General features: G+C 31.8%; 1 protein-coding gene across 1 annotated transcript in view; it reads left to right on the forward strand.

Annotated features, from left to right (window-relative positions):
• Positions 1–17,091, forward strand: part of LOC118202627 (uncharacterized) — a 393,249-nt gene that overhangs the window by 87,945 nt on the left and 288,213 nt on the right. The window contains exon 3 of the mRNA XM_085818671.1: positions 7,237–7,420. The gene's annotated coding sequence lies outside the window, so the exon portion shown is untranslated. The remainder of the gene's footprint in view (positions 1–7,236; positions 7,421–17,091) is intronic.

Below are 17,091 nucleotides of genomic sequence, written 5' to 3' on the forward strand. Positions count from 1 at the left end.
TTTAGTGCTTGCGTTTGAAAATTCTTTTTAAACAAATATAAATTTCGAGGTTTATATTCAGGAACGCGATCCAGAAACCATGAATAGAAAGACAGGAAAAGCTGTTGGTGCAATTTGAAAACCTCTCCTTCGGTTGCGATTTATATGGGTATTTATGAAATATGCTTTCGGAATGCGGTATGAAAAGAACTTTTAAAAATTTTATCTTATACATAACGAAGCAGATTTTTTGCTTATATGATTTTTAATTTACCTTGAGTTCCAATAAATTTTATATACAATAGAACCTCATTTTTCCAAAGTAATGAGGGACCGATGCCGAAAATGTGCATGAACGAGATAATAGTGTTGTTTCTAGATTAAAAATTATAGAAGCAAAAAAAAAAATTAAGTATAGATGAAGACTTAAAAATTCAGATCTCATTCATTATCTCAAAGTCTGGTCCGCACTCAGTGGAGTAATCAGCTGCAAAATATAAAAGTCAGTTTTTTTTTTTAATATTGAAATGAAAAAATTGTGTTCGAAATAAATATATAATTTTTCTTAGAATATTAGAAATATATTCATCTTTCAAATTTATTTATTTTATACAAGAAATTGGCACATGAAGAATTTATTTAAAGTAACGATTATGTTTAAAACTTTAATATTTTAATACTATCCTATGTATAGTAAACTAGAAAATTTTATTGCTTTAGGTCCTTATATTACGAATATCTATTTTGGAAATAATGTTAATATTTAACTATTTCAAAATAAATAAGTATTCTGAGATTTCAAAAACAATCATTTCAGCATTTTTATTTATGTAGCACCATATTTATTTGAAGTGAGAAATTCACTAATATTGTATTGACTAGGTACTAATATTGTGGCGTATATTCATGCACGTAAGAGATAAAAATACTCGCGACGATTTTAAATGCAGAAAATGAAGTGCACGTTTCAAAGCACAAAATAATCGTTTTTTGAAAAAAAAAAAAAAAAATACTGAGAAATACAAGTAGTAGTCGATTTTTGTCATATTGAGCTTTTCTTTTATGACATACATGATAAAACACTGTATTGCAATAGACTGAAATTCCTGTTATTCGAATTCCCTTTGACCTCATATCCATAGTTATTTTTCGTTATTTGTAGTGATCCCGTAAGTGTAAAGCACTTTTTTTCTTATAATCCATATAAATGTGTTGCCCTGAATACCGTAGCGAGAGCGGTAATTTTTCATTTTTTCTTCTGCGCTTATTCCATCCATGATAATGAAAATATAATGATAAATAACCTAAATGTCATTCATATTATAATCAGCATAGTACATTTGAATATCGAACAACAAGGAGACCCTTTATCAGCCGCGTTTAATGATGTGCTGTAAGTGTGTTTAGGCCTCCTCCCCCGAAAAAATATAGAGAAATTATTATGAGGAAAAGTAAAATGGAAAATCCTCTAAAGCAATACTTTATAAAACGTTTAAAGAATTCGAAGACTGTTTTAAATATTAGGAATGTTTTACCGAAACCATAAATATTAGCTTCCAAGATACATTTGTTTCATTGTTCATTATTAAGTAAAATTAGAAATCAAATTATAGTTTCAATAATTCTTCGGAATTTGTGATTATTAACTCCAGTGGATTTGAAGTATTCGCCATCACAGTTTAAGACACGTTGCTATAAAATATATTTGAAGGAGCACTGAAAGCCAAAACACGTATTGAAAAACGATTTATCTGTTAAATTTTTTCATTACTTTCAATGCGAAACAAAGCCATTTGTAAAAGATGGCAACTGCAGTGTAGCTTCGATAACAATTCTTGTCTGTTACGGAGGTTAGGGAAATTAAATACCGATGATATTTCGATACCATTAATTTCATTATGTTTTTAGACGATATTTATCACTTTCAGAGGTGACCATTGTAGAGTTACACTTGATCTGGTATGCTCATAACAGATGGGAAGCGAATTATGTCTATGACTGAAACAACGATAAAGTCGAGATAAAGTTAAAAATAAACTTTTTATTTGAATATAATTTAGAACACAACGCCTCTCTCTTGTGCTACAACATAACCACAGTTCAAGGTGATGCAACTAAATATAGAACAATCAAATTTTAAATAAACATGGAACAAAGACTACACAGTTAATTTCTATACTAGAAGCTAGCTCATTACTCTACTGAAACGTCAGAATTAAAAGGTCGGCAACGAGGACATTCCAAACCTGATAATTACACTTTTAGATCTTGCAGAAAATTGACGCATAGCGTGCACGCGATGCCAGAACACGTTCTGTCTTAAAATTCCAAACCTCAGTTTAAATAGAAGCTACTCATTTGCATTTTGATGACGAATACGGAAAGGAGACGTTATAGTAAATGCTGAAATTATAAGTAAATGGTTAATTAACATGAAATTCCCTACATCATCTTCGGGAAGTTATCGCTGTGTTTCACTGAGTTCATCTGAGGATTTAGAAGTAATGCATTTTAAATTAGCATTTTAGTAAAATATTTTGATTTCTTATTGTGAGTTTAGTGGTGCTTCTAAAATACATACCATTCATCTTACTAATTCCGCACAAGGGATTTCATTGGATTGGATTATTCAATTACGGCAAAGCACACAAGGGCTATCTGCCTAAAGGGAGGGATGCCTTCGTGGAGGACTTTCTAAGGAAAACTGGCTCGTATACACGTTACACACGTGGAAAACCACGAAAACGCCCATGCAGCCAGCCCGTTTGCGGGATTCGAACCTCGGATCGAACTACCAGTGTTCAGCGTCTTTACCGCTCGGCCGCTGGTGGGACCGCCCAAGGGAAAAACATTATATAAAATGTGTACCAGAGATTTCAGACAATAAATAGTTTGCTGAAGTATCTTTTTTTCCTTTTGAATAGCTTTAAAACGCTTTGTTTGATATCTATGTAGGTTACAAAAATAGCCTAAATCTATTATAAATCTTCTGTGAGTGTTTTTTATAACAGTATAGGATGTAAAACAATTCGCTGATAGTTTAAGTCGTAAGGCTTAAATGTGTCAGTTATATTTTATCTAATATTTGTAATGGGGGTGAAGAAAATTATGTTGCATAACAGCGTAGGATTTTTGCTTACGATTTAGATTTTAGAATATCGGATTTGTCTGATAACATATCGTGACTGTAATGGAGCTTAGAATATAGATATCTGATAAATAAATTGGAATTCTGGGAATAGGTGTAACATTAGTTAAATAAATTCCTGGAGAAATATCGAACTAGAATTTCTAACGAATCTTTTTGAATATCATCAAAAGCAAATGATTCAGATTGTTATATTTTGAATATAGGGCCATTAATTGTGTAATTTCTAACACACGCTATGAATTATACTGTTTTGTATATATTTTGTTACATAAGCGAAAGTACCTTATCTTTACTATTTTGGTGATGCTGAACATGAAAACGTAACGATATTGAAACTTTGGCTTTCTTTTCGGTGTAACAGAAGAGGAGGTATTCATCTAGCACAGTCTGATTGTGTTAGGAAATACAATGGCGAGAAAAATGAAAGAAGTACTATGAAAGTATTTTATGTTAATTCGATTAAATGAACTGCAGTAAAAGGTAGTTGTTTTGTCGCTTAAAGTCAACGTTAACTCTAGTCTGGTCGGTTAACCTTCACTACACAAAAATATGCAGCATCAACATAAACTACAACATGATCATCCTGTGTAAACAAGGACTTATTAAAGGGAGCTATGATTGAAAACGCACGTTATGCAGCTTTTAGGAACTACTAGACAGACTAAATATCCGAAAGGGTGTAGGGTATGATCATTTGAAGAAGATTAGATACGTAAGCTGCTTGGATTTATGGAAATCCTATACTCTAAAAGAATAGAATCTGCTTGGTCTAGTTTCGGCATGTGATTCTCTGCTGAAAAGGAATAATGAAACTCCTTTTTGATACGTCTGATCACTGGAGATAGAAGCGAGTGCTATACAACGATGTTGCAGGAAAAATATCAGAACCATCTTCAGTAACAACTAGAGGTTGCTCCATCCCCCAAAAGTAATTCTTTGTTTGTGGTTGGATTATGAAGGAACTGTGCAAAATGAATTGTAGTAAACAAATCACATAATGTGTACAGAAAAATACTCTTCCCAAATGGAAGATTTAAAAGCAGAAAGCAAAGTGCTCCAAATTGCCTAATAGACTTGTAGAGGAATTAGGTTATTCTGAAGTAGGGATTAGGGATTATTCAATTATGGCAAAGCACACGAGGGCTATCTGCCTAAAGGGAGGATCTGCCTAAAGGAGGACACGTTACACATGGGGAAAACCACGAAAACGCCCATGCAGGCAGCCCGTTCGTGGGATTCGAACTTCGGACCGAACTACTAGTGTTCAGCGTTTTTACCGCTCGGCCTCTGGTGAGCATATTCTGAAGTAGGAGATTCTGAAGTAGGATTCTGAAGTGAAAAACGTGCAATGCCCTCGCCAGAACTCGAACCTGGACCTCTCGAATACGCGCCGAGTGTTTTACCGTTATACAACGAAGGCATGATAGAAGGAGGAAGAAAATACTTTATAGTCTTCCGTCTTAACAATGTTCGGCCCTGCATTTCGATGAATGTCAGAAAAGACTTATTATGGGTGATTTGTTTCGTGTCGCCCCTCCCATATTAACTGGACTTGCCCTCTCAGATTTTCATCTTTTCTGATCACCTCAGAAGAATGGCCTGATGTTTACTTTTGGAGAATGTGAAACAGCATCTCGATAATTTCTTTACGAGAAACCTAATGTCTTTTTAAAAAGGGAATTTGTGCCGGTGAGATTGCAAACAATCATGGAACAGAACCATACTTATGTTATCCTGAAATTCCCCCCCCCGTTTTTGTGTTTGTACTGCTTCATTGGGATTTATCTTCAAAAAAATGGCAGAACTTTCAGGATGACCGAATACTTGAATAAAGACAGATATGGTTTTTATCTAATTCTTCCTCGAACCTTCTGAATAGACTATGTAGAAAAGTGTGAGCGGAAGTAAACGGCTAAGAAAACAGTTTCTAGTCAAATCCGTTTATAACAAATATAGTTGTTTCTCATTGATTATTTGTTTGAATGCATATTTGCTTACGTCGTGAATAATGACTAGTAAGTTAAGAAAAGAAATTGTAATTTAAATAACCAAGAAAAGATGTTTTAATTGAACTCACTTATAACAAGCACAAATATGCGACACAGAAGTATTAATCCCTTCAAAAGAAAAAAATCTTTATGACTTTAATTTTTGCCTATTCTTATACATCTGTAGTGTATACATGAGTAACAGTTATAACTATGTAATTTTTAATTTTGGAAGGCTGTTTGCAAGTGACTTTATATATATCAGCTTTCGAAAGACGACATTTTCTATGAAGTAATTGCTTGTTAGATAATTAGATTCTGAAAATAACAGCTATCGATTGATTACAAATACCGCAACAGTCTTAACCCACTCTTCTAGAATTTTGCACATAATGCTTCTTTCCTAGCCAATAGCTACAGTAAAGTTCCGTATGTATATCAGAAGGGTTGTGATAGTTAGTTATATGGAATAGGAACTTATTTTCTTCATTATGTTTTTAATTGATCGTATGAAATATGGTCTTTTAAAATCACCTTTTCTTACGTGAGAACTAATAGTGAAAGCAGAGATTATTAGGAACCTGGTAAATATTGATAATTATAATATCTTTTTTCTCATTATTTACTTTATCTGTTTCAGTATATCGTCAGATTTATGCCACGAATCTAAAGCCAGAAATTACAATTTTCAAGCTATTAATATTTCGAAGAAAATGTTACTGGTCTCATTGGTTGGTTCTGTTGAGATATAAATCTTTGATTCTTCACTTTCGATTAATATAAGTTGCAAGCCTCATGGACAAGCAGTTAAAAACAAAATTGAATTGTTACACATTAATGCCCACCTACGTATTGAACAATTCTTTCCTCTATTGAATAAGCGTCCACATTCCATTAACTTAATGCTAAGCTAATAAATTATTCCCCCTTTTTCCCCTATATCTATTTTCTATTTTATATGTGTGTATATATATGTATTTATTGAATTTTGAAATATTTTTAAAGTCAAAGAATGATTTGTTTAAACATTAATCTGAAGTTCTGGGATTGCAATTTTTTCCTTCTATTTTACAGCATGTCAGAGACTAATGACGCCGATATTGATATTATCATATTTTCATATTACTGCTTATTTCTTTGTCCTCGCACTACCACGTGGTATCGTTAGTGTCATTGTTTATTTGTTGCAGTTATCGGAAGACAATCAGTGTTGTGTAGTTATACTTCGAACGTCTTGAGCACTAGTGGCGATGTCTCAGATCCATCCTCATTTTAATCGAGATCTTTCCTGGACTTGAGATTTAAGAATCTTTTACCACTTCTTCTACTATTTTCCTTTTGAGAGAATTCTTAAACGAATGCATTTTAAATTGTGTAACTTTGTAAGTACAAAACAAACATAAATTTTTAGGTAACTTACGAGGGTTTCGAATCTGGACCATCGGTGCTAAAGCATTTTTCGTTGACCATACTCTTTTAAACGGCTAGAATTATTATTATTCAGAACTTGATTCTTCTAAAACTATCACACCTTAAAATGAATTTTACCTAACAGCCGATTTATGTTTTTAGCACTGTGCCAACTGTATGCTTTGACCAGAGCGTCAGAAACTAGAATTTAATCAAATGAGGAAATCCACATTTAATTATTAAAACTGGTTTAGTACATATCTTAAAGTTGCAGTGTTAAGTTAAATTTTCTTTATGTCCTATATTTATTCTAAAAGAATAATTTTGTCTCTTATATCAAATCTCAAAACTGTACTGACTATGATTAAATTCAGAGATTTTTTAAAATTCTTATCTCGGAAAATTATGTGTGCATAATTTTTATTATGTGCGTAAAATGTATCTTAAATGTATTCCTTGCGAAGGAGGATAGCGATAGATGGCGCTTGTGTCCCGCATTCGAATCGCGATGCCTCAAAGCGAAAATGCTATCATCCGTCTACGGATGTTCATCAATCTCTCGCTTTTCTAGCCACTTTAATTTGTTCTCCCGTCTCGCTGCTACTCCTTCGTACTTTTCACTCTCACTGTTCCATTCGAATAGAACGTGAGTCACAGATATAGGCTCTTAAACAAGAGTGTTTTTCGTAATTTGATCGTATTTTTCAGATATTTCCAAAAGTGAGAGTGTGGATCTCTCTTCGCCGTGAGTGTCGAAGCGCCTGTGATGTTGTTTCCCGAACTCTGACACAGTGAATGTAAAGAAGTTGCATGTACAACAGAGTATCTCCACGTGATGGTGGAGAATGATATTGACACTGGTGATGCCGGAAAGCTAGGATTGGAATGGACTGTAAGTATTATTAGTTTTAGTGTTGTTGTGCGTTATAATCTAAGAAGAGATGGTGATGACCTATTTACGAGACTGACATTGTGAATGTCATGTGGCAGAAGGAGGGGAATTAAAACCATGTAAACGGTTAAACAGAATATTAAAAAAAGTAAATTATGTTTAAATCTAAGATAATAGTACTATTATTTGAATACTTTGGTCATGAATTTTAGATTCGTTCGAAAGAATTCGTATTTATTATCGTTATAAAGAGGTCTGAATATAATTGAAGTGTTCTGAGACTAAATTTAAGAGAAACAATATTCTAAAAAGCTTGATAAATGTGATAAATTGTGAAATAATGACTGGTATTAAAATTCATTAGAGTAAATCATTATTTTAGTTAATTAAATGCACATTCAGTAATTTATGCTGTTTATATGAAAGTAAATGGTATGTAAAACGCAATTTCTCTTTAAAAAGTTTTAAAGTTATATTTAAATGTTAACTATGTAATAAGTATTTAACTATACAATAAGCATTAAATGTTAACTATGCAATAAGCATGCGGCTGTTTTAATTAAAATGTTGACTGAGTTATTTCAATATGGAAATTAATCTACGTCAAATAACAGAACTTTCGAGGAGAAAAACTTGCTTAACAGAAGATAGACAATGTTTCATTGCAACTTTAAAAATGTCACGTAATTTAGAGTTCCTTTAAATGGGCTCATTATCATCCGATAATGTTATTTATAAGTAATAGCATGTTAACGTGTGCTTCTCATCGATTTAAATTATTTAGAATGTACGTAATTATTTTTCATAAATACATGAAATGTGTAAGACGGTTCTTTGCGAAGTTCTTATATAGCCATACATTAACAATACATTTCTTATGTTTTTTTCGTTTAAATAAACGTAAAGTAAATAGGTATCTGAAAGCTGTGGTATAAATAGGTTAAATCATCATTTTATGCGAGGCTATGTTTTTTTAAATAAATTATAAAGAATTTTTACTAATGATAAATCATCGAGAGATATTTTGACAATGACATTATCTTTTGTGAATACATATCTTATGATTTCTCTAGCACTTCGGAATTTTCTTATAAAATGTAGTTAAAACTGCAAAATATTTATATTACTTGTTATGTACTTGTTGATAAATTATTATTTCAGGAATTTTTGTTATGATTTGAATAAGAGTCATAAAGTACTAGAGACGTGTGGGATTCCATTTCATTCACCTTCTGTAAAAATTTTTTATCTCCCCTGCTGCTTGAGAATTAAAATAAATTACCTTTTTAAAAATATTTAGTTGAAAGTCCTAGAAAGTATTTCGTATGATACATTTATCCTCTATCATTAAAAGTAAGGCTAGTGACGACATTAATGAGGCATCTATGTATATATGTACGCATGTGTGCCATTGTTATTAATAATAATAGTAATAATAACAATAACAATAACAGAGACGAAATATTTGATATTTCACTTTTAAATAATAATATACTATACCGCCGTATTTAGATAAGGGATGTATGAAATTATAATTTGCGACTAAAACTATTTTCACTGTCAGCATTCTGACTTCTGTGTTGTTAAAAGATATTATTGGGAATTCTTCAAAAAAGAAAGTTCATTTTTTAATAAAAAAATGCTGTATTTTTCTCTGAAACTTGTAGAAACTATTTCCCCTTATTCTAGTAACAAATGCGAGAATGTCTCCCGTGAAACTTCGATTTTTTTATGATATTGATTTATTTTTCATTGCTTAATTTTATATAGTAATTTGGAGTTTTGAATGTAATCAGTAGGAATATAAACATAAGAAATTAGGATGAAGATACTGCAGATATAATTATGTTACTAATTTTATCTGCAGTATCTTCGTCCTAATTTCCTTTTGCTTCTCAGCCATTTTTAAGAATGAAGCATTTATCATACCTACGCGTGTATGTGCAACCCACACATGCTCCTTTTATGTGCGCTGGTAGTGACGTAATTATTCCATCACTACCGTATTATTATTATTATTATCATTACTGAGGAGTTCTCTTTTCATTCATCAACAGTATGAGAAAGGGAATAAAATTAGTTTAAGTTTTCAAAATTCTGTCAGTTGTTAACAGTTATATTATTCATTTAACTACATCTAATTATTAGCGATGGTTCAAATTTGGAATGTAATATTTTCCGTGAAGAACAAGGAGAGGGATGCCTTCATGGAAAGGCTTTCCAAGGGTAACTATTACGTAAGCCTATTAAACAAAGTGTGCTACAGCAGGGTCGTAATACAGTGGCGGCTGTTTTCAATTCTAATGAAAATTACAACGATGGAGGAAATTAAACTATATAATTAACAATAACTCAGAGGTTGCAACTGCAGTAGTAGTTTTATTCTAGGATCCATTTTAGACTTGCATTTATTAGATTATGCGGGGCGTACTGGAGACGCCTGAACAAAGGGAGGAATGCTTTCATGAAATGGCTTTCAAAGGGTAACTATTACGCATTCATATTACACTTAGAGAAAAACATAAAAACGCTCACGTAGCCAGCCCGTTCGCTGGGATTTCAACGCGGTTAAATTACCTATGTTCAGCGTACTGATCCACTCAACTATTGCTTGATATATCTGTGTTGAAAATTATTATCATCTTTTTTAAAGTGCAAACGCTCTAGTTGGAAAACTGATCGATTTTGGAACTTTAATAACATTTTGGCAAATGAAGATTAGAGGAGGAGGAATACGTCGAAGATCTCAATTGAAAAGTGGAGAGTTAGGTTGCGCCTTTTTAAAGTTATATCTATTACATACTGTTTCTTTTGTAGTTTTAAAGTATTTTATTATTGTAGTCTTAGCTATATTTGCCGTAAGGCCTAATTATTTATCAGTGTTGTAATCGTAGCTGTATTTGCAGTAAGACGAAATTTTTTATCAGTATCCTAGCTGTATTTGTTGTAATTATAATGATAATTAATAATGGAATGGAAATCTCTCTGTTGCAGATGACATTTTAATTGACGTGTAAAAAGGCTGTTAGGGTTTGTCAAATTTTCGTAAATTTGTAAGCCCTCAATTGCCGCAATTTCTATAATTCTTGTAAGCGAATTATCGCTGCGTCTAATGTAGTATGAAAAATACTTGCAAAGGTTTTAAATAACCTTTTGGTTTAATCTGAACTTAAGAAAAGGCACCATTTTTGCTACAGACAAAAGCCACTACTTGTGGCAATATAAATTAAACATTTACAGTCAAATAAATTTAGCCGTTGGTAAAGTAGTCAAAGACTACACATTCAATAATATATGCTATAGGCTGGCTCAATTTCTTTTGCCGGCGCGTAAGCTTTAAATGTCGGCTGCGAAGAATACAAAATCCGGGATAATCATTTATAGATAGACTGCGGAAAGTGAAGTCAAACTTCATATCTTATGTAGCTAAAGGAAGTCACATCAAATGCTAGTAAATAAAACTTAGATAAGATTTTCTTATATTCCATGTATTTCTTGTCATTATGTGTTTGTATGGTTCAAAAATGATCTTTTAAGTTATCAGTTTGGTTAATAAAATTGAATATTTTTGAATTTACATAACGCGCGACCATATATTTATTGCTGTGAATCGATATTAATTTCCATAGTTTGACATATTATGGAAATGCATATCCCATTCCTCAGAATAAATAGCACTTTTTTAAGGGTCGCTGATGCTAATGAATTGTGAAAAAGAAAGGAGAACTTAAAACCACTCTAGGTTTTGAAATCTAGAGTGATTTGATACTAGATTCACTCTAGATCTTGAAATGTAGTGTAATTTGATTCAAGATTCACTCTAGATCTTGAAGTCTAGAGTGATTCAATCTTTATTTGTAAGTGCTCTGTTAACTTAAATAAACCTCCATTTTTAAGCATTTATTTTGAATTTTATGAATGAAAGCTCTCTCCAACTCTGCACCTTATTTTACAAAATCAAAATAAAAAATAGAAACTGAAGTAAGGATTAGAATATATGTAATTGGATATGATTCTTTCTGTCGAGTATATCTGATTTATAGAAAATATTTTCAGCTCTTGCATAAACAGGAATTACCTTTTTCTCTGAATTTTTTAGACGCACTGAACTTCAGATGCTTTTCAGGAAACAGCTTCGAAGTAAATTGGTAGATTTTTCTGCTAAAACTTGTTTTATTGAATAAAGAAAGAATTTTTTTAACATAATGTTACTGATAAGTTGTTCCACAGCATAGTTCAATCTAAATTGCAGAATATCGGGTACTTTATTCTTTAGCTGAAACTTTGTATTTTGTTGACACGTACTAAAAAATAACGCCTACATTTTATATTTGTATTTTTTTCTTTTTTTTAACTCAGAGGAGTCTTTTTTCGTAATAAAATATTATCTTTAGAAAATAGTATGTACGTGGTCCGAGGCAAATAATAAATTCTAATTAGAACATTATACGTAAATATATATAATATCTATAAAAACAAACTCCTATTTAAAAGCACAATTGTTTTCTCCATTATTATTATTATTCTGTCAGATTTATGCATACTGTCTGACTAGTACATTTTGTCCTCTATTAGTTTTGTTTTGTTCAAATTTTATTATCTGTTGTATTACTTTTCTTAGCCACATAACAGCAAAATACCTTTTGGTGTACTGAACTTCGGTATTGCGTCAAAAACAATTTCTTTCTTTTTTCTTTTTCTTTTTCTTTTTTCTTTTTTTTTGTTTTTTTTTTTTTGCACTACAGGCTGTATTTCTTCCAGTTTTCGCGTACTTTTTACGCTATGTTCAATGGTGAAAATGCATCTATTTGAGTTTGCATATCAAATAGTAATTTTGTCATCATTCGAAAAGTCCGAAATCGAATTTTCTTAATGAAATTACTCAAATTTTTGAATATTTAAATGCTTTTTTCTGAAACTATGACACTGTATATTCGTATTTTGGACATTGTATTATCTTTGAAAAACAAAATGATGAAAAATACATGTTGGGGAGTATTTTGGTATTTTTTAGATTCCATATATTTAAATATTTGATATTTTTATTAAATTTTTTGGTGTTTTTATTATGTACGTATTAGTTAAAGTTTTAAATGGCTATATGTAAAGAAAAAAGTGTATCCATATTTTGGGAACGCATTTTTTTCCGAATGTGCAAAAATTATCTAGCACTAAACATCTATGAGTTTTCTCTAGATTGCGTATGTTAGATACCAAATAAGCAACCGATAGATACCAAAATATTTTGAATAAATACGATTTTTTTCCTTTTTTCTTTAGCAGCATGTATTTTCATATCATTTTCATCAGGATATGCTTAGAAAAATTCAGCTGAAACTCAGAACCGTTTTAATGAAATTCAGTGATTATCTATATTTGAATACTATTTAATGTTTCTAAGTGGCAGTTGTTGCTTATATTTTTGTAAAATAATTTTAAACCGTCAGCTGAAAAACATGTAAAAAGATCAGAGAAATTCATTTACTATACTTGTGTCCAGTAGGAATTATACATTTGCTATGCTTATATGCATTTGTCCATAATTCTGCGTTTAAGAATATAAATAAACGTTTTGAAGATCTCTTCAGTAATAAAAGAGATTGGTTTTTATGAAATGTTGGCTGTACATACATTTGTACATAAAAAATTTGGCCCACCAGTAGGTGAGTGAATAAGTCCGTTGAACATTTGTAGTTCAATTCGGGTTCGAATGCGGACAACAAAGTCGACTACCTTGTTGGTATTTTGTTGTTTCCTCTTTATTTAACACAAATACGAGCCAGTTTTTGTTAGAAAATCCTAATAAATGTATCTCTACCTTTAAGCAAATAGCCCTTGCATGCTTTTCTTGTTTCAAAATGGTATGAAATTTATTTTGAAATCTTTGTCCTACTGCAGAAGTAAACGCACGCCGAATACAACGACATTAATAAAAATATTTGAAGAAATAATGGTATGCATATGTACCCAACCGCAAAATATGACAACCTGTGATCAGTTCAGATCATTAATAATGTCCATTTCAAAATTAGATTAATATTGATATTTTTTACTGTAACGGTTGCTTCTCCGAGTGAAGTGCAATTGTTTTATGGCTCATTTCCAATTCTACTTGTCCCGCATGTATCAACATCAGTAGCGCCCTTCTCAAAGCCTTTGTCTGCCAGGATTACTCTTTATAGCTGAGCTTATGCTTGGACCGAACTGTCTCGTAACGATTGGTCTCTTTCCTCCTCTCAGTTAATTATGGCTGAGCAAACATCTGAATAGATTGTGATTGTAATACTAACAACAGAAGAATCGTTCTGTGCAACATCCGAAGACATTAAAAACTTTTGTTCGCAATTAGTATACTGGTGTTATGCTTTGTTTGTTTAATTAACCTTAAATGAGAAAGATGTAATAAAATAAAACATTTAAAGATGTTCATGCAATGAAGAAAATTAGACACGTAGGACTACTTATACATATATAATTGTTTAAACGTGTCAGTATACTTGATTATGTTTTTTTCTCGTTACAATTTAGCTGCCAGTGTTTACAGTAGAATTTATTTAAATTAATTATTTTTGAAATTTTACATGAAAATTCGTTCAATTACTGTTTCAGGTAAAAGAGTTTTAAAATGTTTTTCTTCGGTTTTAGAAATATGTTACAATTTATTACTATATATTACCATTTTTGAATATTTCTCATTTCTTTTGAATCGCTAAATACATAAAGCACATAATTAAAAGCATTACTTAGGAATTGCTTAATGTCATTCTATTTATTGCATTTATAAATATGAAGAACAAATTAATTCGTTAACGAATGAATATGCACGAAGTACATAGATGGGAGTTAGTACTTACCTAATAGTGAACTTATTTGACACTAATTAGCACATGTTAACAGAATAGAAAAATAATTAGTAAAGTTAGTACTTACCTAATAGTGAACTAATTTGACACTAATTAGTACATGTTAACGGAATACAAAAATAATTAATAAAATTCTAACTTCAGTTAAATTCGGCATTGAAATTCTAACTGTAAATGAATTCGGTGGGTTATACATTTCTGAAAGGTATAATCATCTTATATTCGTAATCTAATGTTTAAAAAACATTTATAAAGCTAATTTATTCCTTTTGATTTAAAATGAAACATATTTATTCACTTTATCTCATAATATAACGTTTAAACCAATTAACTATTCTTCTCGGAGATCACCTTATATACATCAACGTTACATACGTGATACCATCATATGCGCAAAAGCTTTTTTTCCTCTGTAAAACATCTTAAAAAATTCTTGCTTACTTTCTTTATGAGATATTTATGTATCGAGAACTGTATAGTAATCTCAATGAAGATATCTTAGGTGTGGATGGTACTGTCTTAAAATTTTTACTTTTTAGGGCAATCTGTCAATGTATATTTGGGATGGGCAAAAACTTACTTCCATTATTAATGCGATTAACAAAAACTATTACATTCACTGTGCAATATCTTAACCTACGATTCTGAATTTCTGTAATATTAAATTAATGGGATAATTAAAGATAGTTTGACCGTAGTTTGGAAGCAAATATTAGTGTTTGGATGGGAATAAAATACAGAAAAAGTAGATAGTAAATTTTAATTTAAAATATTTATGCAACTATGATTGCGGTTAAAAAGTTGACTAATGAATTAGAGTATCAAAAAGAATTTATGTGCTCAGGAATAATAGTCTAACTTTTTATTAAAGATAGATTGTTATTCATTAACTTAGTGATACTAATAAACTTCTTATATAAGAGATCAGAAGACATAATTTCTTTACGGAAAAGTGTGAATAGTGGATAAAAAAGCATTTCTTTTCTATAAAGACTTTTCAGAGACCACCAGCGGCCGAGCGGTAAAGTCGCTGAATACTGGTAGTTCGGTCCTAGGTTCGAATCCCGCGAATGGGCTGGCTGCATGGGCGTTTTCGTGGTTTACCCAACGTGTATACGAGCCAATTCTCCTTAGAAAGTCCTCCACGAAGGCATCCCTCCCCTTAGGTAGATAGCCCTTGAGGCTGTGCCATAATCACACACACTGTATAAAGACTTTTCAAGAAATGGCCTTTCTTTTCTAGATTTTGTTCTAGAAAGCATTTCTTTTCTAGACGTCTAAAGCAACATAAAGCAAAAACATTTGCAAATATAGAATAGAATTTTCTCAATCGAATATTTTTGCCGAAAAATGCTAAATTTGCTTTTAGACATGCTTATGAAGCATTTGAAATAAAAAGTAATATTATCAAAAAGTACATAATGCTTAAAAAAGGACTTCGCCGCATTTTCAAGCAAAATTATGCTTTGAAACGTGTTCTCGGTATATTTACACTGATGTGCAAAACTTAACATCTTTTCTGATTTCGGCCGTAATCTGTCAGTTAAGTTTGTCAGACTGAAATGACTGTCACAGGTAAAGGAGGAATGACTCCATTGATGAGGTGCCCGTTCTGTAAACGTTACAGCCACCAAAATTTACAGTGATGTTTTCTACATCACTGTAGACCGTGCCGCCGATGGGTTGTTGTCGTTCAGCAGGTGTGGCAGTGTTCACTGGTATGCAGCGTTCAGTCCTCGGTGAACTATGCGTCGAGCTATAGGGCGCACCCGGGTAAAACCCTATCCTAGTAGAATACTTTTTTTATTTTTCGAATGTTAGCTAGCATATTAAGGAGATAAATGTAGAAGTCCTTAAAATAGCATAATTTAGTAGAGGTTCAATAGGTGTAGCAGCGCCAATCGTATATGAAGTCGTCTGGCCACAGTAAACCGAGACACCTGTCATACGGTTATCGAGCGCAGCTGCTGAGCAGTGTTACCTGCTGTCTGATTTTGATTTCTTTTCCCCAGCAGAGTGATGTATCGGTCATCAGCCGCCATTGTTTTCTTGGCTCAGAACCACCAACGTTTCTTACTTTGTACCTGTTGTTTAGAAGGCTTTTAAAGATCTGAAATCAACACTTTTATCAGTTCCAAATACTTGAGCCACAGACGTCAAACTACACCCCTCTTTAAGATTGTTTATCATTATAGTAAGTGTAAACGTGTTCTGATGGTTTCTTGTAGCCATACTACACGTACTTTTACTTCTTTAGTTGCGAAAGTATGACTGGAAATGCATCTTCCTTATTACTAAGTTACCTTGCACTGCGCATGCGCTCTCCTCGCGTTTTGCGTGCTCAAACGTACCCTCTGATGTCATGGTGCTCATCTTTACAAATGTATCACATACCTATTGAGTTTTATTGTACTGATCACAAACGTCCTTTTAAAAAAATCGTGGTTATATGTAGAAAAATGAATTAGTTGCTTAACTTTTGTACATTAGCGTACAAGTCTTAAGTATGCGCAATATTCAAGCGAAATTATGTTTTAAAACACATTCCGTGTATATTAATGAAACTTTGGTATTTTATTTCTAAATATAAAATAAATAAAATGCCGATTTAACTCAATTACGTATGTGTTCAACTGTTTCGCATATTACTGTTCAGAAAATCTATCTATGATTGCATTGAAATACTCTAGGAATAATACTCTCTGTTAATTTTAACGGAGGTGTAATCTTATGTCAAATTAGTAAATAAAGTTGATTCATATGGCTGTCGGTGCTTTTGTGTTATTAGTATAAAGATATTTTTAAAAA

Source organism: Stegodyphus dumicola, chromosome 6, assembly GCF_044657685.1.
Source record: "Stegodyphus dumicola isolate Sdum_Otavi_A_Nest chromosome 6, ASM4465768v1".
In the NCBI taxonomy this organism is placed as follows: Eukaryota; Metazoa; Arthropoda; class Arachnida; order Araneae; family Eresidae; genus Stegodyphus; species Stegodyphus dumicola.